The 27,827-nt window shown below is 41.1% G+C and overlaps 1 long non-coding RNA gene across 2 annotated transcripts; it reads left to right on the top strand.

Moving 5' to 3' along the window:
• Positions 1-89: 89 nt before the first annotated feature.
• On the top strand, positions 90-22,325 carry LOC146686480 (uncharacterized). 2 transcript variants are annotated; one of them, XR_014916801.1, is made up of 4 exons: positions 90-143; positions 10,390-10,587; positions 21,880-21,960; positions 22,149-22,325. It is a non-coding gene; the product is annotated as an uncharacterized LOC146686480 (long non-coding RNA). The 2 variants fall into 2 exon arrangements; XR_014916802.1 differs by lacking the exon at positions 10,390-10,587.
• Positions 22,326-27,827: the final 5,502 nt, after the last annotated feature.

Here is a 27,827-nt window from a genome sequence, read left to right as displayed (position 1 = left end):
TTGCTCTTAAAACAAATACAATTTTGCATATGTATCTTGAGGAAAAAGATGTAGGCTGTATGATTGTTTTTTCCCCTTCTTCTTCCTTAGGTTGAGTACTGAAGGTGGCGCTTGGACACAGTTGCAGGCGCCTGGATGCGTCGGTACGTCTGCTTGTCTGTTGTAAAAGGATGCATTTTAGTAGCCGTTAATGGATTTTGAGGAAGACTTTGTTTTTTTGTAGTTTTGTTTTTTAAATTTATTTTTTATGTATAACATTGTACGTTTGACACTTTTTTGTGTGTGTTTTGAGTGGCCACGTGTTATCACATGTTTTGGCGTGGCTTGTTCCTGCGCGTTTCCATGTCTGTGCTTGAATTAAGAAAATAGGTCAGTAGAACACTCTGCCTCACAGATCCTGTTTATAGTGTGTGAGCGCTCTAAACACCTGCAGCATCACATAGACCCCACCGGATAAAAATACGGCTATAAGAGAAAAACACGTCATGCGTATAAATAGTAATTAATGTAATTGTGCAGACACTATGTAAAACTGGGTTTCTGTAATCTGGACGGTAAAACACAAAAGCATGCTATATATATATATATATATATATATATATATATATATATATATATATATATATATATATATATATATATATTAAAACCTTTCAATAGATGCTCATATAAAACATGCGATTGAATCAATAACCCTTATTCAGATGGTAACATTAGTGTATACAGCTTTGAATCGAGCCCATACAGCCAGGGATAGATGGAAGGCTCCCCGCTGAGTTTGCTGTGTCAAGAAGCAGAGTAGCATCTAGCTGGCGTCTCCTGCACACCCTCCACCCTCTTCCTCCCCCTTGGCGCTAGGTGCTAGCCAGCAGTGCTATTGGAGGCTGGGGCGATAAGGCGTCCTGCTTTTTTCTCTCTCTCTGCTTCGTCCCCTAGAGGGCAATCACTTACCCTTTTGAAACCCTCCCCCCACCCAGCCACCGTATTTTCCCCAGCTGGGGTTTAAGAAGTGTCTCTCCTGATACAGAGAAAGGGAGCTAGAAAGGCAGACAGAAGGTAGTGGAGAGAGGGAGAGAAATAGGGAAAAAGAGGCACACAGGGGGAAAAGAGACAAGGCTAAGAAGAGAAATGCTAAGATAGAGGGCGTCTTGCCTTTCCATCCTTGGAACACTGAGGCAAACCCTGTGTCTGTCTACCCAGACAGAGATAGGACTGAAATGCTTTATCATGACCACCCCTTGCTGATTAAGCCTTATCAGATATATGTGTCAGAGCCAGAGTCTCATGGGGTTGGCACACGCACATGCATGTTTTATTGTCAGCCTGTTTTTTTCTGTTGAATTAATTTGAGCAGTATTTGATCTTCTGATTAGTTCACATGTGGTGAAGGAGGTTATGTCAAATTAACCGATGGCATTGCCTCAAATGTAGGTGTGATTTATTTGTGCCAGTTACTGCAAATATTTGAATGAAATTGTATATATATATATGTATATATATATATATATATATATATATATATACATATCCAGCCCTGTCTCTTTATATGATGGTTCCATGCTGGACATGAATCACAAGACTGCTTAATGATGAGCGTGCAGGGCGGCTGTCCTGCTCATTAGCATGGCTCATTATTGGCTGTGAATGAGGTGCTGGTGTCAGCTCATACCGCCTGTGAGTCATCTTAGGGAGGGTCTCATCGCCATGCCTGTCTCACACAGATGCACCGGTGGTATTACCCTCCCACACAAACCCATTCCAGCTGCCTCATTCAGTGACTGGGACTGTCATCAGAATGAAGAGAGTTGTGGGACACTGAAATTTGCCGTGTTTTTTTTTTTCATTTTCACTCTAGAGATTACATATAATTAAACAGTAAAAGCTGCATTATCATGTTTGCTTTCTAATACCCTTTCCAATACCCCAAAGGCAAATGCTTTAATGCTTATTTGCTGATTTTTGTGCGTGCGTGTCAAGGGAGAGGACATTTTATTCCAAAGCGATGGAGTGTTGAATTAAGTGATGGTTTTCATGTATGAACATTGAAAGAGGGTTTCAGGAGAAACAATTCCCTTTGCATTGCTTATCTAAAAGCCCCCCAAAGCAGCTGCTGCTCTCACAAAGGGCCAGTGAAGCGTTAGATCAATACTAACCCTTGCTAGAGGCTATCTGATGCTCAAAATGCATGGATCCATCTCCTCTGCATAGCCCTGAGACAGGTGTGGAGTCCTGGAAGCCACTATCTGATGGCTTCACAATGGGGTAAAGAAGTGGTGGGGGCCTGAAAGCGGGCGGTGGGGCAGCTGGGCTTGTTTTCATAGCACAGGAAAACGCAAATTAACTGTTCACTTGACAAATGTACTCTTGGATATCCTATAAAATCAGGTTATAATGCTTATTGGTGTGCAGTAAATTGGTATTTTCAGGCCCGTGCAGCGGAGTCACTTAATGTTGCTCTGATGTTATGCATAGAAATAATGTAACAAGTTCCAGCAGTGTGCAAGTGAATATACTTCACCCACAGACACAGAGTCATCTCTAGCCATGCATTATCCAGCTTATGAGTCTGACGATTTATTGTTTGTAAGTTTATACCACTTACCGCAACCCAGTTTGTTATCTTAACTTGTGAGATGATACTAAAACAAGTTGTATCAGCTGCCTGTGTGCATTTTACTGGCTGTCTGTCGCTGTGGTCTCATTCCTTAAAGATCATGCTGTCTTTCTCTCTCAAGATAAGAAAAGCTTTGACAATGAGGGTAATCTCACAGCAGTTTGTGGGTAGTTGTTTTACCACTGGAGTGTTTGGTTCCTCCAAGGGCATTTTATGCCTTGTTGTTGCTTTACATTCTCGACTCAATGCAAATGTATCTCCAGGGTGTCAGGTTCTTTGTTGACCTCCTTGATGTGGCCTCTGTCTTTCAAGGTCTGATACTTGGCGGATACTTGAAACTTGAGTATCATGTCGTGAATGTAAACAGCTGACGTTTGAGCACTCTGCTGGAAATGTTTGTCACAGGGATACACAAATACAGTCAGAGGCCAAAGCTGTAGGTACCCTTCGTACAGTTATTTTGCAACAGCTCCCAAGTTACGGAAGCATGTCAGTGCGTCTTGTTAAGTAAATTTATATTCCTGCACAAGAACCTGTGCACAAACGAGTTTTACGAGAATTAAAGTGCCCCAAATTGCATTTGACGTGTATGTTTGATGTATGGTGGATATTACCTAAGGAGTAACTTTACAGAGTCATATACATTACCATAAGGTAAACACCAGCCAAAATGGCATTTTACATTTGTAATAATAATAATTATTATAATCATACTTAATTATGATGTATAATGACTTTGTAGTTATTGCCACTTATCCTTAAATAAAAAATGCACATGCTACATTCATCAGTGATGATATAACCAAATTCAACAACCACGTCTTTAAATACTCGACCACTCCAGCATGCAATAATTCCACAGGGAGACTATAATCTTTCAGTGCAGCCAGAGAGAGACACGAGGAACAGTGTGGGTGTAGAACACAAGTATGGTAACTGAATACTATGTGACTAAGGCAATTCTTTCACTTAGGAATGTGGGATATCTGAATTAGACTTTTATTAGCTTGCTACGTATACGCAGCCTCTATGGAGATGACAACTGTTTGAATTCTGTGAAAGAATTTTTTAAAAAAAGCATAAAAGCTCTCTTGTCTCAGCTCACAGTGCAGATCTGATCCCCAAAGCAGAGGGAACCCAAAATGACCTGAAAGGGATTACATCATCCTGGAGCAACACTGGCTTACACAGTGCAGTACGTTCTACAGTAATCATATTGCCATGCCATTCCCCATAAGCTCCGTCTATTTAAATCCTTTAATTATGTACCAGCAGCACCGAAGCAGTGTTTACTGTAAGAGTCCCGGGTACCTAGTTTTGTATTGTACTTGTGCCTTGTGTTAATAAACTTGGGTGGAGGAAGAGCCCTCCAGGCACTCACAGCAACTGTAATGAGAGTGTGTTTAGTCTAGAGTCCGTGTAAGACTAATACTGATGGATTGTATGGCTCCAGGTCAGGTCTTGCACTCTTACATATTGGTGGAGGCTTATAAAAGAATCAAGGAAACGTTTCATGAGGTCATGCTCTCTCCATTTATTCATTTGAGAAGAAATGGCGATAATGTGTAGTTTTGAAAAACTACATGTTGTCACCAGAAATAATAAAGAGATTGTTTATAGTTTCTAGCTGTCTGGAGTGGTCACAAGAATTCATCAATAAAATGCAGCTGCTCTAGTTAAACAAGTAGCAAAACATCAGGATAAGATACCTAGATATGTTGATCGTGTTTCACTCAGAAGTTCATTTTCTAAGAATTAGCGAACTTTTCCCACTGAAGCCACGCGGCTCTGCTTCCCTACTAGCCAGCCCAGACTTGCCCTCTCACGAGATAAGATAGTGTTGACTACAGGCTAGTGTGTAGAGACTAGTGTGGGGCCTCCAGTGCGCTTAGTCACCCTCATTCACATCCTGTGCTCTGAAGTTTTACTGGTTTATGATCTTTGCACCAGCAGTCGAATCCTGACAGTTCAAAGTAGCATGACAAATTGAGAATCCCTGCCCCGTGGACAGATCCTAGGCAGGATTTTCTTAGGCTGTTGAGTTTTTTTAATTACTAGATAGAAAACTGAAAAAAATGGATTCAGGTTCTGCTTTTATTTTTCTTTTGACAGATTTCTCACATCTACTTTTTTATCGATAGTTAAGGTAAATTAATTATTATAGACTACACAAAAAAACGCCCTTGCAATGACAGTTCTAAGCTAAAATGTGGGGTATCTACAGTATTGTGTAAAAGACTTGAACCTACCCTCCTTCATAGCTTTATAGGAAAATGTGGAAAATGTGAAATAGTTGCAAAAATATATTGCAACATATTTAAACATGCATGGAATTATATATAAGGCATAAATAGAGTGAGTAAAATTCCAACAAGCTTGAAGAAGAAAGCTTATCTGAATTTGTTCCTCAACAAATTCTCAACTGTCTTAGATAAGCTTTCTCCTAATTTCTTTAAGTAGTCTTAAGAAATAGTTCTCCAGGCTTCTTGAAGGACATTCAAAGCTCCTCTTTGGCTGTTGGCTCCCTTTTGTTCTGTTCTCTGTCGAGATGATTCCACACTGCTTCAGAAATGTTGAGGTCCGGGCTCTGGTAGTGTTTTTCTATCCATGTATGCTTTTACTGCATTGGCATTGTGTTTGGGATCATTGCCCTGCTGAAAAATGAAGCTGCATGTCGGATCAAGAATTGACTGTAGTTTTCTGCATCGATAATTCCATCAATTATGACAAGCCCACCAACAGCACAGCAATGCAGACCTGAACTATGATAGAGCCTCTGTTTAGTTTCCTTAAATTTGTTTAAGAATACACCGCACACCCTGCCGAGATATGCTATTTTTGGCTAATATACAATTTAAAATGCGACACAAGTTAATCCCTTATGTTAGATGCCCTTTTTATGCAGGGTTGATTCATAGGTCAGTTTTATGTGTAAATGGTCAGGTACAAGAGCTGGACTGAAGAAGAGGAAAAAGCAGCCAATGTCTTAAGAAAAAATGTATACCCTACAGTCTGGTGAGTTTTTATGTTCTTAAACAATCACAGCGCTTCAACGTGGCTGGACAAAACAGCACTGGGAAAAATCAACCACATCAATCAGGCTTTAACCTTGAAAACAAAAACAAGAAGAAATGGACCCTTGGAGAGACAAACACCTGAAGCAAATCTGAGAATTCACTCTTGTTTGAACAGTGACCAGATAAGATAGCTCAAAGTTATCAGCACAAGATGAATTCCCAGAGGAACCTCCAGGAGGAGTTTCATCAGAGTAGTGGGAGGGAGAAAATCAATCCCTCAAACCACATATAGTGACAAATAACCACCAAAACCTGAAGCAAAATTAGTTATACCCTCAACAGCTTTATTTAGTCAGAAACCACAAAGTCTAAATTGAAAAAAAGAAAAAAAAAAGTAATTTCCGCATGACTGTAAAAGTTCCTAAGTAAACACTGTACAACTGTGTAAACACAATCAGAATCATGTGGCCCACAATGAAAGCATACTTTTATTTTTCCCAGACACTGAGCCAACTCTGGTGATGTTGCACGCAATTCTCAATTCAAAGAGACTAACCATATTCATTTTGCAAACTCATTCATCGCATTCACTCATTCATTTTGTGTCTGTCGAGCAGTAAAAAATGTATTGTCTTGCATGCAGGTTTTACACTCCTTTATATACTAACGAAAGTCAATACAGAAGGTCACTTCAATATCATCTTTTATATGCTGACTGAATCGCAAGTAAAGTTTTCCTCAAACATATTTATGCTGTATGTCTGCAGAGAGCAATGGTGCCACAGAAAAAGGAGAAAAAAAATCTTCAATAGAGTCCTGTGACTTCCTTTTTACTTTGCATTACATATGCACATATAGACTGGTATTTTCTCCATCCGTATCAGAGTCTCAGTATGTCTTCTCCATATACTGACTCACTGCCCTTTCCTTCATGCCTCTGAAGGATTTCTAAGACAGGCTTCAAGAAAGATTTTCATAAATGTCCACTTTTGCAAATCCTCCACATCCCTCTGTATGTGCCAAGAGCTATCTTTATCTTAACAGTAAAGGTCATTGGAGGAGACTTAGGGATAGGCAAAGGGTAAGCTGTATTCATTGGACTCTACTTTTCTATCTATCTATCTATCTATCTATCTATCTATCTATCTATCTATCTATCTATCTATCTATCTATCTATCTATCTATCTATCTATCTATCTATCTATCTATCTATCTATCTATCTATCTATCTATCTATCTATCTATCTATCTATCTATCTATCTATCTATCTATCTATCTATCTATCTATCTATCATTAACATTATTATGATTTCTTAACTCCTTAATGTAATGGAGGTAATCTATGTCTTAAAACATAAGCAGGATTTATCCCTGCATACAAAATATTAACACAGATCTGATATGAGCGACACAAAATCTCCAATTTATTATTCCAGTCTCATGGGATCTTTTTAAACTGAGTTCGAGTGTCAATAGAGGAGCTCAGGATTACAAGATGAGAGCTGTAAGACAATTCGGATAATGAACAGGAAAGCAAAGTTTCGAGAAACCATAGAGAGAATGAATTTAGTCATAAAAGTGTGAGCGGATTAGCGCTTCTCTTATTTCTAACATTTCCTCTTTGAGGTTCTTACACTAATCTCATTATAAGTGTCTGTCAAGCATACATGACAATTCATTTTAACAAGGTAGAGTGTTCTGCTCCCTTTAAATTCGCAGATTGCTTCACAAATGAAAACACAGAGAGAAGTTCCTTTGGAACAGGCACAGACTAAAGAAAGAAAAGAGAAGGTTGAGGATTTTTGATCATTTCAAACCCAGAGTAACAGTAATGGTTTAAATGAGAATGTTTTTTTTCTTCTTTGGAAAGGAGTTCATTGTGACTACTGCAGTGTTTAATAGTAGCCAAAGGGAATCAGTTGTTGAAAAGTAGGAAAGGAGATGCTGAATAAATTTTCATGCTTAATGTTTATTCTTTTTGCACAATATGATTCATTGTATGAATCCTTGTAATGAATAAGTGCTGGGAATTATGATTGCTGACTTTCAGACAGAAGCTTTGTTCTCATTTTTCACTTCAGGAGTTTTTATTCCCCTTAAGATCAGCGCAACTATTGTCATAAAGAAATAAGACTGTGCTTTAGTCATATTGCAGTTTTACCACGAAACTATTGAAAGAATAAAAGGGCAGCTCATAAAACACTGTGTTCCAGATAAACCTGTGGAGGAAGCAACACATAATTAGTGTCTTGGTAATTGGGGAGAACCATTATAGCGCACTTAGTGTGATGCTAGACTAAATTGTTTGCCAACAGAACATAATGATTTTACACTCTGTAATTGTGTTTTTTATGCCTCCCTTTTCTTTTAACAAGAAAATGTGAAAAATATCCTGAGGCATTGGTTTTGAACTACTTTTATATAACAATCCCACTGCATAAATATTACACTGCCTCTTTGAATGTGCCTGCTGATATATGTAACTTTTAAAGCCACCCAAATGAAAGTGGCTATAATAGGCCTCATACTAACTATCAAGATATATCACAACCCCTGTGATCTCTAGGTGTCCATCACTGGAATAATCTGACCACTATGGATAAATACCATGAGGGGTCTTCAAGCACCAGGAAGACCAGCACCTTAATCATGGCTAATCCCTGGTAGCTAGACATGTCTTGGGGGGACAAAGGAATGGACACATCACCCCAATTAGTAGAAGCTCTAGCTTTAAAACCCTGTCATTAGGAGTCCATAACCTTCCTATCACTCAGCATAGCCTCTCCTTGATGCAGTGTTACAATTTGTCACTTTTATGCACAGTAATCTTGTGGTCTGGTAGTATGCATACATGCTCAGAGCTATACTGTAATAATATGTGTATTTACACACAAACATTACACAGAGTACAGGAAGACAATCCAAATATATCATTTTTGGTGAGGTAAACTGGGCCTGTGCCATGTTGCTTGAGAGTGTATAAACTTACTGGGATGACTTATGTATGATATTCCTTCAAGCATTAATATGAATAAACAGGGAGTGTTGCCCAAGCCACACAGTGCCTGCAAAGGTATGTCAGTATAGTTTGTGGTTGGCATATTGGAATTATACTTTGGAAAGAAACTTGCATTTCAAATACTTTTTCTTTTGGTTAATGAACGGGGAACAGGTACATGGATTATGAATGTCCATATAAATATCAGCTCAGTATGCAGATAGGGTCCCCGGTGTTTTAGTGTAAGATAGCATTTGCAGGTCTTTGCTGCTAGACAGCGGAGCATTAACCGTTATCTCGGCACAAGCACTACCATTAAGCCTGGAACAATAAGACCTGGGTCAAGGATGAAGTTGAATGACAGCTCGGGATGAATATAATTTGCAAGGAAGCGATAAAAAGGGGTCTTGTACTCACACTAAAAAGCAGAATAATAATTTTTTTTCACCAGGTTGTCGGCTCCAACATATTTCCATTCTTCGCTCCATTTTCGAGCGAAGGGGTCAGATATAAAAGAGGACAATGACCAAGACGGCGAGATTGATGGTGAGAATGAACAGGCCAGCGGAATCTCGACTAAATCAAAGCCATTCACCGTTAATGAAAATAAGAGAGAGACCACACTGTAAATCATCTTATGGTTTAACATATTAGTGATAATGAATTCACGCTGCCACGTTTAACCTTAGTTTTGCAATTCATTATATTTGAGATTAACAAGGGAGGGAACTTAAGTGAACTGTCTGCAGGGAATTACAGCTGGGGCCTCATTGTCAATCAAGGATTGTGTTTCGATGTCTTTCATTAGGGTTGGAGGAATTAAATAAGACTTTCTTTTAATGGCGAATGGCTCTCCTATTTAACGCTCCTCTTGCTCTCCCAAGATGGTTAACTCTTCATTACCCAAATTAAAGGCATCCATCTCTGTTGGCTCCTGCCACATTGCCATGACCTCTACCTGTCAAAACTTTCATGTAAGCACTTGAGTGATGGATGATACCCCCGAACCCCGTTGTCAAAATTATCCAGTGACTGTCCAACCCTCTCTGATCCATTCAATCCATCTCCCCAGGCTACCTGCCACCAGCCACGGTGTAACAATGAAGCCGAGGTGCTAATTTACTCTCATAGAAATTAGAAACTACCTTTTAATTATATGCCTGGGAGTGTTCTAAGAGTTCACAAGGATCACCCTGAAAGCTTTTAGCTCCACATTGTGGGGGCTGATCATTTATATTCTTCAAACGTTTTATTTCAGGGGTCGTTCGACATACTTAGGACTGGAGGGAATTTGTCACACCATCAAGAACGGGAAAGAAAGAAACTTTTGGCATCATTTGAAGGTCACTGCTGTTGTTTAAAGAAGCGATAAGTTAATGCAGCAAAATATTTACGTGCATCTGTTTGATTAAAAAGTTTTAGGACAGATAATTGAATTTAGTTGTCAATAGGGACTTGATGACTGAAATACAAACCCTAATATATGCAGCTCGGGCTCTGATCAATAGATAGAAAAAAAATGTGGTTGTTACTGGTTCCACTCTGGAATTGCATCATGTTGAACTGTTTATAGAGACTCTTTGTCGACAAAGGAAGCAGAGTTGTCTGAACTTCTTCCCAGTTTTTTTACCTCTCTATTTGCATCACCTTCAGACACATGTAAATATTCAAACACATGCCACACGTCATACATAAAACATGATATAAGTGGTCCCATTCTTGTCTGACCTCTTGTGCTCCCGCTTCTTTCCAAGACAGATGTAGATAACACTCCAGACACACCTCACTTCCTGAGAGGAGAGTTATGGCTTCCTGCAAGAGGCACAGCCATCCCCTGGAGTCCTGAGGAGTTAGACAGCTACCTATGGAGAGGGCACATCTCTGACTTGTAGACCTGCTCTGAGGCTTCTCCTCTCACTTTGAGATCCTCCATGTACCTGTCAAAGGGTCAAAAGGGTACGTTCACTGTAGACAAGAGGACTGTGTTTGTGTTTCTGGGTGTGTTGTTGTGTGTGTGTGCGTGCATGTACATGTGTGACCCCACCCCCACCCAAGCTGTGACAGATGCCAGGCTGTTTATGTGTGAGGTGTGGGAATGCTTTGCGGGCAGGTGGGTAGATATGCATGTATTTGCGAGCGCATGTGTGTAGGGAGGTGTGTGCGTGTGGTTTGCTGTGGTTGGGTTTGAGCAGCGGTAGTATAATGTGAGAAACTGCACTTGTCAGAGTGTGCAGACATGCATGTGAATTTATTTGCGCACGTGTCAGTACCTTCACACACTTCATCTAACTGTACAAGGAGTCAAATGAGAACTTGTTGCCAGGCTCTGTAGAAAAAAAATGAACCCCAAAACTGCTGTCCATAACCAGGGCACAACAGATGGGGAGCTGCTGTTCTCGCAGCCAAGCAAATGATGAGCTAATTGTAGTGAACGAGGTGACCAAAGTTGGTCATATCTTATTCAGGATTATGACTCAATCCTAGAAGCTTGTGGCACTTAGGCAATTATTCAATCAAAGAGAGGATGTGTCAATAGAAGTCGACAAGAGATTAATTATAAGTCAGGGATGGGTTCAGCTCTTTGTTTTTCCTGGTCTTCTGTCACGGTAGTGGCAAAAATGAGAGCTGATGGGTGAGTGACAGCTCTAGTGAAGCAGGAATAATCACAGTGGTATAGTTAACACAAACTCCCTTTAGCACGGACTGAGATCAATTCAGTGCTGTCCTTGATTAAAATGTTTAATTAGCTGTATTAAAGTGGAATATGAATCTTAGGAACACAGAAACATTCTTGAGTGAAGGAAATAATTATTTGATCCCCTGCTAAATTTGTAAGGTTGCCCAATTTTAAAGAAATGAACATCTTTAAGTTTTTATCATAGTTTGATTTTAATAGGGACAGACAGAATATCAACCACAAATCCAGAAAAAACACACACAAATAAAGTATTTTATTCTCAAACAAAACATGGCTTAGTACTTGGTGGCAAAACTTTATTTGGCAAGCACAGCGACGAGACATTTCTTGTAATTGGCACTAGGTTTGCGTCTCAGGAGGGACTTTGGCCCAATCTTCTTTACAGAAAGTCCTTCATGTTTCCTGACTATTTGTAGGCCTTTCGAAGTTTCAGCACACTCCACAGATTGTCTCTAGGACTGAGGTCTGGAGACTGGCTAAGCCACTCCATGACCTGCTCCATAATGTGCATCTTGTCTGGCTGAGCGAAGGAGATTCTTGTCTGAGATTTTATGGTACATGGCCCAGTTCATTGGTCCCTCAGTGCAGTGAAGTTGTCCTGTACCCTTTGCAGTTTACACCTGCATGCTTGACTGTCTGGATGCAGTTCTTTAAGTCACACTCAGCATTTCTCTTCTTTCAAACACAGCAGGTCAAGTAACTTCAAGTACATCCGACCACATAACTTTCACAAAAGCCTTTGCCGAATCATTTAGATGTTCACTGGCAAAGACGGGTTTGTACCCTGTATCTTCTTGAGCAGAGGAACCTTGTACGGACTGCAAAACATCATTTATTATGGCGTAGTGTGTTAAAAATGGTTTTCTTGGTGACTGTGGTCCCAACTGTTTATCATCCTTAAATCACAAGGCAGGATCTTGCATCGTGAGGTCCAGACCACGGGTTATTGGTTGTTGATGGTCATTTTGTATTTCTTCCATTTCTGAATAATCATCTCAACAGTTGTCACCTTCTCACTTAGTTTCTTGCTGATGGCCTTGTAGCCCATTGTGCATGTCTACAATCTTATTCCTGACATCCTTTGACAGCTCTTTAGTCTTCCTCGTGATCGTGGATAGGTTGGAATAGAAGAAACTGATACGGTGGACAGATGTGTTTTATACACATAATAAGTGAGCTCAGGAGTATCTGTTATTGATTGATTGATTGCAATCTGTGTGCCACATGGACACAGCCAATCTGTGGTAGTCTGGCTACGTTGTAGGGAATCGAATACTTATTTCACTCAATGACATACAAATCAGTTAATAAATTTTATGTAACATGTCTATCTATTAAAATCAAACTAGCATAAAAATTAGAGACCATTCATTTCTTTGGAAGTGAGCAAACCTACAAATTCAGCAGGAGATCAAATAATTATTCCCCTTACTGTAACTTGAGGCCTTTAGTATAAGCTAAAGCTAACTTTTTTCTGTATCTACAGCCCTCGTTGGTGGCTTAGGTAATATAACACAATGCAAATATATAGCTGCACATGGGAATGTGTGTGTATGTGTGCCTCTACAAGCTCTTCAACAGCTATAGGAGATTAAACAGGCCAATAGAAGGTCTATGAGTCACTCAGCCAATCCTTAGTAACCTGCCATTACTGCCATTATTCATAGAAAACTGTACAGGGATAAAAAGCACTGGGAAATTTTCTCTTTGTTATCTGCCAACAGGTTCAAACGAATAACTGTCATCTCTTAATGTATATGCCCTTTCAAGTTTGAGGGAGTGACCAGTATCTTGACATCTCAGAGACTGCAGCGATGATTTATAAATCAGACCGTCCACAACTTCTCACCTTCAAACACATAACCCGAGGAAATGATAAATTTCAGCAAAAAGTTGTGCAAAGATTTGTTTGTGTTTTACTTCCTTTGTTGAAATATGTAATTACAAGTTGTTAAATTAGTTTTAAACAAAGATTATTTAATCTTTTTCATCTTTCAAATATCAGTCATCAAAACATTTCAGTCCTCTAATCAGCCTTTGTTCCAGAGAGGATTGAGACAGTGCGACTGAAGCGTCATGTATCCCGATTCCTCGGGATTCCCCTCCATGTGTTTTATCGAGTCCTGCTGTTTTATTTGGCTGACGGGGAACAGGATGTGAGATTTACACCAGCAGAGACAAACAGGAGCAAGCTGAGACACAAAGATGGATTTGGTGGTTAACTCCCCGATCGTGTCATCAGAGAAGAGAGATAAATGGTGAGAGGAAAATAAGCGAGGGGAAGCGGACTATTTTTCCTAAAGCTCCACGGAAGTTTCTAATTATATCCACTCTGAGACCTGCAACCTCCATTGAGACACTGAACCACCCACTGACACATTTTCGACACCAGATATATGCACATACACACACCCTTACTAAGACCTGACCTTCGCTGGCTTTGTAGTCCCTTCTGAGTAAGAACCAAATTAAAGAGAGGAAAATACAGCCATCTCTCTTTGCTGCTATTAAAGACCACTAATCTCTTATTTAAAGTGACATTAATATGCAGCAAGTTTTCACACTAACATACTTCCGTCACTAAAAAAAAGTGATGGGAGAAAGGGAATACAAGAGGAGGGAAGATGTGTATGTGTGCATGTGCATGCGTGTGAGGTTGATTGAGGGCAAGGGCTGTCAAGCCTTGTAATATGGAAGCTAAGCCACAGAGCCCCCAGCCCCAGGCGGGCAGATGGTAGGGTGGGCAGTGAGGGGCGAGGGTCCACTATCTCTAATTCTCAGCTGTACTTGTAAGATATGCACTATGTATAAAATGTGCTGGCAAAGATCCATGTCCTTCAACTCCCTATGTACCCCTGTTGGCTCCACCCTAGCCAGCTGTGTCTGTGTGAGCTCACTGGGCTCTGACAGCAGGGATCAAAACAACATGTGAACCTGCCACGACACGGACCACCATCAAAACAAGCGAGCACCCACGACAAGTCTCCCATATCTACATCACAAGAGTTGAGGTGTGTTAAGAGCGGCGCCGGGACTTCTGTGTGTGTTTGTGTCTCCATCAAACACGACGATGGCTAATGCATTAGTCAGTGATTGTATCACACTGGGATGTTGCTGAGCACAATTAGCTCTTTGAGCTGCAGTGGAAGCAAAACGTGAGCCGACACGAACCACAGAGCTTTGTATTCAGATCAAGGGAAAACTCAAAGCTCCACCAAAACTTTGTTACCTTTTTCTTTGTGTGTGTGAAAGTGAGTAGACACACTTACAGAAGCACGCCTCACAAAGACAGTGAGAGCATGATAGACTGACAAAGTGAGTAAGTGGAAGAATATGAAAAGAAGATGAAAGTATGTGCGTATCCCTGCTGATGTTACCATTCAGTCCGCACGGTCCAAAGACAGGAAATGTGTGCCTTCCTGCTTGATCATGTTAAAACAGAAGAAACATAAAAATAGACAGGACAGTAGAAATATTTAACATGCCTGCTTACTTTTAAGTGAACAGGTGAACTTAATAAAGAGGCCCCATTGTGGAACTAGTTCATTTTGTGGGTATAAAAACAGGGTGGGGGATAAAAGAATAATATGGAAAGAAAAATGAGGAAAACATCAAAGCAGATGACAGCTCAATCAATTCATAAATGCCTCTGGACAACTGCAAACCGAGGATTAAATTAAAGAGGCCTGCCTGAAGTACCTAAATACATTTACCACATCAAAATCTCTTATTAACAAATTTAATTCAGCCAATTATAAGGGAGAGATTGTGATGACTTAAAGAGAAAAAGACATACTACACTGCAGGCTTCCCCTCATCTCTCACGCGAGCGCGTGCATGCACATGTCACACTTGAACTATGTTCTCTTGGCAGCGAGGTATTGTCTGTAGTATTTGTGGGTGACTGGAACAGATAATCAGTTGTTTAGCTGTCCTCTTCTTCCCACAGGAAAGAGCTGACAGCTTTAGGCCATCACTTAGGTCACGTATTAGAGGCTGTATTATCATGGTGTCTGCACAAACACATACACACACAGACCCGCATTCGCGGCCATATACACACTCAAAATGATCCCCTGTGTGGCAGCTAAAGCAGATGGAGTCCTGAGTGACATGTCCTGGCAGAGGAAGGTTACATCATGTAAATAATGTGATACTCTGCCAGACTTTAATGACATTAGAATTAATTCCAACTCTGTGTTTTATGCCCCACACATACACCCAGTCAAACACACGCGCGCACACACAGAGACCTCATTCAGTTGTTTACTATGCTCGTTTGCATCTGTAAACCTCAGCTGGCTTTGAAATTACATTTCTGGTCGTTATAAAGTTGATTATGACATTTTAACTTAATGTATTCTAAGGTTCAGAATACTTACTTGCTAAGTGAAGTTTTTTTTTTGGAGATATTCTCTACTTTACAGTGCAGCTCTGCTAACCATATGCTGTTTAAAACTGATTATTAGATTTGATTAATGTGTATCATGCACAATTACTGGAATATAATTGAACACAGTGGTCGCTTTTGGCACTGCTCCCTGACAGTGGACATGTGCCGACACGACTGAGGGAGTTAAAAAGGCCAAGCAGCTGCCGAGACAGACGTGACTTCTGCTCGAGCCAGAAAAAATGTAATATGTTCAAACTATATTTCACTGTATTGTTTACTTTGAAGCCCCCAGATGTTGTGAACATGTGGATGTTTTATATGGTAGTTAACAGCAGGTCACGCTTGGACTTCCACTCCCTCAGAAACAATTAATAAACTATAAACAGTCTAATGTCCCCTCCCCTGAGCATTAGGTTCATACTGCTTCCGTGCAGAGAAGAAAGGCGGTGAAAATTTGCTTTCAGTTCACTGGGGGGGGGATTTCTTTTAACTTTTTACAACTTCTCTGCTGCGGAGCTGTTGCTGTTCATTTGACCAGCACTTAGGGGACGGTACAGTGAGAGCAAACTGATGATGTGGCTGAACTCCATGACTCCATGTTTCTCCCGGCTGTTTTTGTTTGCTGCTGTACACAGACACCTTATCCAAAGTGTAAGCGTATTTTGTTTCAAGTGAGGCTTGTTCTGACATGATGCAAGTAAATATATCTGTTGTCTGGTGGCGTCTGATCTGATTAGTGTGCCATGAAAGGCTCCATTGAGCGCAGGAATCTGGTTTATGCAACATGTCCAATTATAAATGTATAAATGGATGACTGGATTTCGGCTTTGAAGGCAGATGGAAAATTCATTACACCAAACAAGCCTTAAAAGGAAAACATGGAAAAGTCTAGCTTTTGTTTATGCTTTTCTGGTTTGAGCTTCACCTGTCCTTAAGGATGAATGCATTAAACATTTGTTTTACTGTAGAGGAACTGAGCAAAAGCTTATCAATTTTTTAAACAAACCCCCTTTGCAAATATTAAATAAATCTGTATCAATAGAATTTTATGCATAGGACAGATTGTGTAGGTTGGATTAAGTCATCACAGTCCCTGGGAGCTAGCATTCTCAGTTTCATCATCACAGATGGCTTATCCCTTACCCGGGATCCTCTAGCAGGGGTTCAGGGGTCACCCTGCCATCAGAGGAAGCCATCACTGAGTAGCTGACCCCTCCTCTAGCCCCCACCTTTCATCTGTCTCTCTGATTAGTTTACCCATGTGACAGATAGCAACTCAAAATGAAACACCCCATGGACACCCTCCTGGATTTATATATATATATATATATATATATATATATATATATATATATATATATATATATATATATAAATCCAGGAGGATGTCCATGGGGTGTTTCACACAACTCACAGGCTGAACAATATATATATATATATTGTTTAGCCTGTGAGTTGAGGTGGACGGCCTTGTCTTGGTAGGTTTACAGTTGTGCCATACTCCTTCCATTTCTGAATGATCGCTTGAACAGTGCTCTGTGGGATGTTCAAGGCTTGGGAAATCTTTTTGTAGCCTAAGCCTGCTTTAAATTTCTCAATAACTTTATCCCTGACCTGTCTGGTGTGTTCTTTGGACTTCATGGTGTTGTTGCTCCCAATATTCTCTTAGACAACCTCTGAGGCCGTCACAGAGCAGCTGTATTTGTACTGACATTAGATCACACACAGGTGCACTCTATAGGTCATTAGCACTCATCAGGCAATGTCTATGGGCAACTGACTGCACTCAGACCAAAGGGGGCTGAATAATTACGCACACCCCACTTTGCAGTTATTTATTTGTAAAAACTGTTTGGAATCATGTAGGATTTTCATTCCACTTCTCACGTGTGCACCACTTTGTGTTGGTCTTTCACGTGGAATTCCAATAAAATTGATTCATGTTTGTGGCTGTAATGTGACAAAATGTGGGAAAAGTTCAAGGGGGCCGAATACTTTTGCAAGCCACTGTATATATATATATATATATATATATATATATATATATATATATATATATATATATATATATATATATATATATATATATATATAAAAGATAGGGTTAAATTTAGAAACTGTACCTTTGAGTTAAAATATATATTTATAATTTTAATAAATGACAAATTAAAAAGGCATGAACATTTTTTTTGTATCGAAAAAATACCGAACCGTGACACCAAAGTATCGAACCGAACCGTGAATTTTGTGTATCGTTGCACCCCTAATATTAGGGGTGCAACGATACACAAAATTCACGGTTCGGTTCGTTGCACCCCTAATATATATATATATATTAGGGGTGCAACGATACACAAAATTCACGGTTCGGTTCGATACTTTGGTGTCACGGTTCGGTATTTTTTCGATACAAAAAAAATGTTCATGCCTTTTTAATTTGTCATTTATTAAAATTATAAATATATATTTTAACTCAAAAGTACAGTTTTTAAATTTAACCCTAACCCTTGTGCGTGTTTTTTATTTTGACAGTGAATGCGCACCTGCGGACCACTTATGTGCAGCCCTGGTTATTTAGCTCGTCATATTGCAGCCACAGAAATTCTTTTGTCCGTGAAACCATAAAGCTGCACTTTCTTTTTGCCTTATAGTCTGATTTGTCATAACTTCTCCGTTTTGTGGTAAGCTTTTCTTTGGCTGTCACTTCTTCACCCTGACCTGTCTTGTTTGGCTCAGCAGAACTGAAATGCTTTTACACACTCACTCACATAAGCTCAGCGATTCTCTGCGCGATCAACCTCTCACATGTTTAAGCTGCGGGAGATTTCACTTGTCATGTTTGCATAGTAAGCTAACGATTAATAAGACGATGTCAGAGGAATTGGTGCGCAAATTATCATCACTCACAGATCAGTGCTGTCGCTCTCTATACACAGTTCGCACGATTGCAAAGTGAAAGCAAAAAAACAAGCGCAAATTCAAACGCGATTTCAATATGTCACATATTGACAGTGGCTCACCGATGCCAATGACATAATTACCCAGCTACATTTCCGAAAGAATGCAAAAGCATTGACATATATTTTTCCTTCCTACAATAGCCCGACGGGCAGGGTAGCCCGACTGAAAAAATCGCTAGCCCCAGGACGTCAGGCTAGCGATATTGCAAGCCCTGTATCTGATTGAGGAATCACTCATCTTTGGAAAAGAGAGTTTATTACAGAGAAATGGCTCTTTCCAAAATAAAAGCTATACTATCCGCTTCTTCTGGGCTATATTCTCAGCAGCATATTAAACAGCTGTCTAAATGACTCGGCTAAAGTTAGTAGCATGCTTGTTGTTTTTGTCTTTGCACTAGGATGATGTCGGCGTAAATGTGCAGTCATATTCGTTGTGTTCCCACTAGTGCTTTCAGGTTAATCTCGTTGAAATGACCTTAACACCACAACACGGCAAATCTCCGTTAACGAGCTACCGCCGATCGCCCCGTGCATGGGGCTAGACGGCTAACACGTTAACGAGCTAACTGCGCTAACACACTAGTTCCCACCCATGTAATTGAGCATTGCATGGCACATCCAACATACTGTTTTACTTTAGTCCATGACTCGCTTACCTTCAGGGTCATACGTCACATGAAAACCAAAATAATTCCAAACGCCAGATCTGAATGAGGGTGGGGGAGGTGCCCTGCGCTCTTCCTCCTGACTATGCTGTCTGTGTGGAGCACTCAGTGGATCTGCGCTCGACAGTGCAGCCTAGGCGGAGTAGTCGAACGCAGATTCACTGAGCGCTCCACACAGACAGCATCGTCAGAAGGAAAGTTGATAAAATAAATTACAAATGTTGTATTGTTCGATACATATGCGTACCGAACCGAAAGCACTGTATCGAACGGTTCAATATCGATACGAATATCGTTGCACCCCTAATATATATATATATATATACACACACACACACACACACACACACACACACACACACACACACACACACACACATTCTGCTAGTGAATGCACTTTCAATTACAAGAAGAAGAGAGTTGAGCCTTTAAATGTTCACGACTCGCAGCCCAGGGCTCTGCTCTGTTGGGTTCTAGAGAGCAAATCCATCCACTTGCCTTCAGCTGCATATCAGGTGTCCTCTAGCTTGTCTCTCACACGTGATTGGTGCGTATCTACCCCGCAGCCACAAATGGGGCTCTGCTAAATGCAATGGCATCCAGTACTCATTCAGTCTTGACATTATGTAATGGACAGCTAGCAGAGGCTCAAACAAAACTTCACAGTCTGTACATCTGTACGTCGTTGCTGTGTTTATAAGTAGAATTAAAGCATTCTCCTTTACGCTTATTCTATACAGTAACATTTCTCTATAATAAATGCCTGTTTTTGTTTGGACGTTGCACAGGTTGTAGTCTATGTTCTCTATCGTACATGAGGTAGTCTGTTTGAAAGAGCTTATTATATTTGAAGGATGTCACATTGTCAAGTTCATGACTTGAACATTAAGCCCTGGTCTTAACCCACTGTGGAGGAGTGACAAAAATGAAGTGCAGCATGGGTCTAAAGGTGCTCTTTAGACAACAGGTACCAGCGTAAGGGCTGATTTGAAGATTTCCCTTCGCCATACACTTAGAGAAGTGTAGGCTGCATGTTGATGCAGTCATCAGGGGGTGATTTGGCTGATATACGAGGAGACCTATTGCTCATCAGAAAGCTATCCACCATGCTGATTGAGTCATATGTAGAGCCGCTGGGATAATTTGTCACAGGCCTGCCAGGTCAATGGACTTTGATTGGAACACGGTATGAACTCGAGGATTTCCACTGAGTTGAGTACTCTCACACACTCTCTCAGTCTCAAGATCTTTTCTCACCGTCATATCACATCTTTTATTATTTTTTTTGTTCTTTATTTCTAAGTTTTCTGAGTTGCACTGTTGCCTTGTTCCTTTTTGTTTCTTCCTTTGAAAAACTTACTTTAAAATCTCAACATCTCCTCTCTGGTGTCTGTATTTTTCCAGCCTCTTTTCTCTTTGCCTCTTTTTTTTCCCTGGCCTCAGCCTGGGGCCCTCTGCTTGTTGAAAGGTAACAGAATCTTCCGGAATGACCCGCTTGAAATCGCTGGGTTGATTTACTGATGTTTCTGTCAGGGAGAAGCACACAGCACAGGACTGTATCCCCCACACTCCACAAAACTAGAGGTGTCAATTACAGTAAAGATCTATGAAAAGGGAAACAAAAAAAAGAGTGGTCCATGATCCAGACTGAACTGTTAAATGTGACAAAAAAAGGAGATCAGCAGACATACATTTCCAGAAACCTTGTCTGAAGCACCTGTTCATTTTGTGGTTAAGCCTGAAACATTAAAACATGTGGCTTAACTGGGGAGCTAGCTGTAACTCTGCCAAAGGCTTGAATATACAAGTTCAGCTGTGCACTGTAACTTTTAGCACTTCACAGTGAAAATCATAGCCTTCGCACTTCTAAGCTGAGCAGTGCAGTTCCCCTTCATTACCTTTCTCCAGGAAAAAAGAAAGAAAGAGAGGTTTGAAAGCAGGGAGAAAGAAATGATGTGAACTTGAATAACTGAAGAAGAAGAAGCATGGCAAAATACCTGCAGTGACTTTCAAAAAACCACAAGATCTTTCATCTGACTGTTTTGGCATTGCCAGGTGGGAGACTCTGTACTGACCATAACATAGGTATGCCTAATCCTCTTTCATCTGCAATATCACACAATGGGAGTATCTGTCCGAGTGAAGAGGGAGATTCATGCAGACATAAAAGGCCGACGAGGGAGTGTTGCATGTCTGTACCAACATTGTCCTGGTCCTTATTATTCTTTGCACATAGCTGTAAGTCTAAACAAGACCAGCTTCCTGAGGAGGACTGCTGTGCACTCTCTGCACTCACGCTGGCCATGGTGTTGTTCTGCTCCAGTGTGTATGTGAGCGAGTATGTGTTTGTATGTGTGCAAGGAGGCTGCACCGTTAAGATGACCCTGCTTTCATTCTATAGGGGCTTTCACTCGGCAAGAGCTCAGCCCCTGTAAAGAGTGAGACTGTGCTGGTGCCTCTCTTAGCCTCTCTTTCTTGTGCAGTCGTCTCTTCTCTTTCATTCTCTCTCTCTCTCTTTCTCTCTCTCTGCAGCAGCAGCTTGAGTACTTCCAGCTGCCGACATTGGATACCACCTCCTCCACACATGCAAACTCTCAAAATGGACATACACAGGTACAAACTGGGCCAGTATAGAGCGCATGTACCAAGACTTCCCTCTACATATATGCATTTGCTGAAATGCCTAGAGTTTCTAATTGTGTCTGCATTTTTTAGCCCATATTGTTGTGTGTTTATGTAATCGGTCTATGTGTGCATGCAGACAAATCAGCCTCGTCTGCATCCTCCGTCTGTGTCCACAGAGGCTGTGATGTACCATGGATAGCTGACCAAGGAAAGACACCCCACCTTGCAATGTGCTGCTTTAGCTTCTCAACATAAGAAAAACTCCAGCAAAGGAAAACAAACGAAGCAGAGAAGACAAACGTCAAATGTGACCTGCTAGAAACTTTGAAACAAACAGATGTACACACTCCTCATCCCGCAAGCAGTTCCTCTGTAGCAGCACTATGTCTGTCAGTTCTTTCATCATGTTATGAAATAAGAAGAGAGCACAAGAGGAACTTGTTGCTGGGCTATAAGACCAAAGCAGCCCAGAGAAAAAATGGTAATGCAAGCAAGAGCAGCGGCAGGGGTCTGCCGGGGTGTAACCATAGCTGCTAAACTCGCATTCAGGCCTTTTCCAGAGCAGGGCTCAGAGTATGCAGACGACCCAGGGGCTAGAGACTTAGGGAGGACTTTAAGCTTCTTTGTCAAGCTCCTCGGAGCTCAGTCGACTGCTGTGAAGAGGCCGAAGCATGCAGCTGTCTAGCAACAAGAAACCACTCATACCACACATACTGGCCTGTGGTTAAGGAGTGCGAGTAGGAAAGTGTACGTGGTTCATATTGTGTGACTCAACATGTGGGTCTGAATTTGTGAAAGTGCACCGCTGATGAGTATCACACCAGGTGAGACATGTGTTTAGAAGGCTGATAACATGCTTTTAATATTTAGATTTCAGACTTTATAACACAAGTGTAACACCAAATACACAGTTTGTCTATGAAAACATGCAAATGTAAAGAATCGCTTTGCATTTTATGAACACATCACATCTCCATTTGTGTCATTAAAACTACGCTTAACGTGTAAGTAATGAATCAAACACCTATTCAAAGAAAGACACCCAGTTAAACTGTCTAACTCAGCCTACTAATGCCTGATTTAGAGAGGTAGGTACACTTAAGGACTTAAGCAATTTCACATGGAATAAGGATGGTGGATTCTGTCTTCTGTCACAACGCTTAAATTGCCTTTAAAGTGGGATTTCCGTATGGCTGCTACAGGCAAAAGGGATGACAACAGCCAGCAATAACTCTTTCAGTGTCCATGTAGACATGTATTAGTTTTATTTTGATATGAAAAACAGTGAAACTAATTGATCATGAGCCTTCTTTTCTGGCAATTGTAACGGCCAATATATTATAAAATTGTAGAGGCAGTATAGCAGTGACAGTGATTTATCAGTATATGAGGTCTACAGTGTTTCTTATAGGCCTCATCTACATAAAGTACGGTCCTTACAACGAACACATCAATATGCATGACTCATTCTCGAGTCCTGTGAGATGTGGCGCAGACAGAGCCACAGACATTGGACAACACAGCAAACCTAAGCGCTGTCTTTCAATGACAGTATTATCAGTGAAACTAACACCCTCTTTGGAATGCCACAAACCTGCCTGGAGACATGGAGCAGCTAGTTTTATGAAGCCCATCCCTGCACTGCCCCAAATGAGCCATGGTGAATTCTCCACCGCCAGTCAATCCCTGGGGAGGCAGTCAAGAAAACCCTATTATATTTGGGGGCAGGCACCGCTCAAACTGACAGCAACTGCTGCGACAGCAAAGCTCGCGGAAAGAGGGAGAGAGAGGGAGGTATGTTCACCATCTCTACGTGACAACAGGCTAAATTGCTCACAAGTTGGTCTCATTTGCTTTGCATGGCGATTGCGCACACAGAACAATGCACTTTGCAGTTAAAGATGAACAAACCTTCTGAATTATGCTAACAGCCCAGAGTGCTCGGGCTCCCTCGTCTTACAAGTGCTTCATCAGTTTCGCACAAAACCCAAAGTAAAAATCGAACCATAAATACAAATTAAGCTTTGCTCTTAAAAACAGCTGCTAAATTTATTTGAGTGCTATATGATTAGCTAACTAAAAAAAGCTACGTTCATTAAGTTGCACTTTTCCAGATGTCTCTCTACGCTCAAACCATTGGGCTCCCCATTGTATGCGTCTGCAATTTAAGATCAGTTATTAATTTTATAGTCCACTTAAAATAGCCGCACCTGTAATTAGAATCTTAAATTGTAAACTGTGCACATGCTTGTGTGCGTGCATACACACACACACACGCACACAGAGAAAACCACAAACTGGTCATGGAATATAACCAAAGCAGGGAAATTACCGCAGCGCATACGTCTGGAAGTCCCTTCTCTGTGAAATGCGTATGAAGCATTAAAGCAACAGCAAAAAAAGTAGCATGAACAGAGTGGAAGCTTGGGAGGACGTGAGTCCACAAGTGCTGGTTTCAATCTGAGGGATAACATGGAAAAGGTCAAGTCTGAGTCGGCAGATCACACATAATCACCTCCCACACAATGCTGCTGCCCTATTCCACAGAAGCCTCCTGATGAGAAGAGTAGATAGACAGACAGGAAGAGGCTGACAGATATAGGGCAGTGGAGGGAGAGAGAGAGAAGGAAGGAAGGAGAGGAAGAAAGGCCCAAATAAAGGAGAATGAGGCATTATCATTCCGAGCATCAACCAAATAGCAGATGGGCAGCTTGTCTGTCTTGGGCTGCGAAGGAGTGGCATGTGACCCTGTTCACCCCAGGCCTAATGAAAGATTGACTGACTGACTCACCTCACTACGCCAGCGTGTATGTATGCTCGACCAAATATTATTGGATGCAGGGCCTGGAAATGATCTAGGAGCTTAGAGAGGGAGGAAAAAACGAACATTGCAGAACAGTGACTGAAGGCAGGGCCACAAAGTGAACTAATCTGAAAATGAACAGTGGTTCTGTGTTACGGGCAGACCACAGCGCAGTGAACTGAAAATAAGTGCAGTTGTGCCATGCTTTGACATGCAACTGAACACAAGGCTGCGGAGTAATGTTGAAGCTTATTTCAAATCACAGTCTGTGATTTAAAAACTACAGAAAAGGAAAAAAGAGTACTTGGAGAAAAACTGGAATTGCACAAGTTATTTTACTGTGTTTAGAATTACACAAAAAAAACATATTGCAGGTAATTCTTTCTGTGACTATGATTGAATGGAAAATCAGAACTGTGCACTCTCTCAAGCCCAAACCAAGTGTATACTGAGCAACCTTGGTTATGTATAAATCATCTGTACATGCAATAAAGTTTGAATGGCTAATGCTTGCTTTGTGCTTCTACAAGTATCACACAATTAATGTTATCCTGGAGGTCAAACAGGAAAGATAAGTGGCTAACCTCAACTGAATGCAAATAGCCCACATGCATACGAGGTGAGCTACTGACAGGAAAGGACTCATTTAAGTGCCTTATGAAAGGGACATTTCTAGAGAGAAAGGTGCAAAAACACAGTTGTTCAGTGTAGTAATTAATTGTTACTTCCACGGTCTCTGGTTCTATATTCTTTATCACAATAGCATAAAACGGCAGCATTACTGCAATAATTCAGGTTTTAAATAATGTTCACTGAATGAATTAGGTTCTCCAAATCAGGTGTGTGCAGCTTAAATCATGTCAAAATTAATAATGAATTCCCACAGACATTAAGACCGGTGACTCTTTTTGGCATATCCAATTAGTTCTTCAGTGTCGTCCGGGTGCCTTTATAGTGTCAATCAGCAGGCAGTAAACATTGTCTTTCAGCAGCAGTCTACCTCAGGGGCACTGCCTTTAAACAACAAAGTCAGCTCTTTGATACCTCCCCTTCTCACCTTTCAGCACAGCCATCCCCAGACGTAAAAGCACACCTTCCCATAAAACACCGCCACAAAACACTAATACACCCTCTTTTTCGACTTTACAGCCTCTCGTCACACAATTACCCATGATCACACAATCAGCATTTCTTTTTACGACTCAGACCTGAGCTGAGTGTATGTATTTTGAGAGAGCGCAAGCAAGCGAGTGAGGGTCCGGATGGGGTTTGTGTAGGGAAAAAAAAAAAGAGGCATATTTATATACAGACGGACAAGCTCACATAGATGCAGACAGGGAGCTGAGCAGACACATGCACCCAAGCACACACAAACGGATCTTCCTCTCTGCCTGCTGTCTCTCTCTGTGGCCTTTCTCTCCTTGCCCTTAGCTGTTTCCCAGATTCCAGATGACGTCCTGACAGGAGGGCTGAGTGACTGGAGGTGAGGCTGTGTGATGACAGACCAGGGCCTTTATCAGTGACCAGCACACTGCCGGCTTGCTATTTGAAGATTAACTGGCAGATTGAAACCCAAAACTGCTCTCATTCCTGCTTGACTCCCTGCCTCTTTACATATTTTCCCCTTTTTTTACTCTTTTCTTTTTTTTTTCCTTTTAACCCCTAGCTCACTGGCTGTAGGAACTCACAGGGTTTAATGTAATTGGCCTATTTCCTGCATATGAAGTTCCCGGTTTGTTGTAATTGACTTGGTCTTTTATTGGCTGTGAGACAGGTTAAATGGGAACCAAATGGAGAGGCAACACAGGAAGCTTAGGCCCAGGCTATCTGATACTCATCAAATCAGTCAACCTGGATGCAGAACAGCAAAGTGCTGAGAATGTGGCCGCAGTGATTAGCAGCTGCATAAGGATTAGTAAGGTAGTAACATCTTGGCATATGTTAGTCAATCTTGGCAGTGAGTGATGTTGTTAAGGCGTAGTCTGTCCCACAATATGGCACTAGTTTACTGTGCAGAGGAGGATATTTTCAGCTCTTTTTCCACGTGGAGCTATTTATTGCTTATGGGCAAAGCTGAAATCTTATCAGCCAAGGATGTCAAGATCAACTTCCTTTTTAAAAAAAAAAAAATATATATATATCTATATTTGATTATGTTATTTTGTAGCTTCAGCCGACGCAGTCTCTCTGCTGTTTCCTCTCAGCGGAGAAGAGGCATGGAGATAACCTTATTCAGCTTGTTTCATCAAAACATCTCATGCCACAGTAAATGACATTCAACAAAGCTGATCTTCTGCTCTTTGATGTTTGCCAGAGTAAATGGACTATCAATGCAAAGTATAAACACTCCTCTATGCTAATGTTCCTCTGGGGGTCTTTGATGGCACCAGTAGTATCTGTGAAGTGTGTTTTGAAAAATTGCATTGGTAAGCCATCCAAATAGCAAGAATTAAAGCCTTTTCACTCATGGTGCCTTTTCAGCCAAAGGCAAAAAAAAAATGTTTCTCTGTAGTGGGAAAATTGGAGCACAAACAAGGTACAGAGTAAGTGACTTGTAACAGACAGTACGGGCCAACCAAACTGGCAGTGTGGCAGGGGTCCAGTTGACTGCCAGGTGACATCATTTGGCATTGTTTCACCACTCCATTTATTTTATTGTGCTCATTGTCCTCCCACATTCACTCAATCAAGTGGGTCTTTTTGTGCTGGTTGTTTAGGTAGTCCAGGTGCACCATGCTAGTGGAGGCTTCCTGTCTCCCCAGAAATCTTTTCAATACCTCTCCTGCCGCGGGTATTGTCATATCCCACAGAGCATCTGAAAAGAAGCAGCAGCCCTGCGTAAATGTCAGAGAGGTGATTTGTTTTTAACTCTTAGCAGTCACTAAATGCCTTGTGTGGGAGTCTGAGTGTGGGTGCGCAAGTGAATAAACACACAGCTGTCTCTCTGGAGCATTTCCTCACTTTGCTGCAATGTACAGTATTTTATAGTAGGGTTTGCAGTGTGGCGCCCCCTGTTGATATGGTGCTTTTTTTAAACAGAGGTATCCTTTGA

Source organism: Copadichromis virginalis, linkage group LG19 (genome assembly GCF_057382275.1).
Source record: "Copadichromis virginalis isolate Kocher_CV1m ecotype Utaka linkage group LG19, C_Virginalis_male_GT1.1, whole genome shotgun sequence".
In the NCBI taxonomy this organism is placed as follows: Eukaryota; Metazoa; Chordata; class Actinopteri; order Cichliformes; family Cichlidae; genus Copadichromis; species Copadichromis virginalis.
This window is presented reverse-complemented; position numbering and strand designations above follow the sequence as displayed.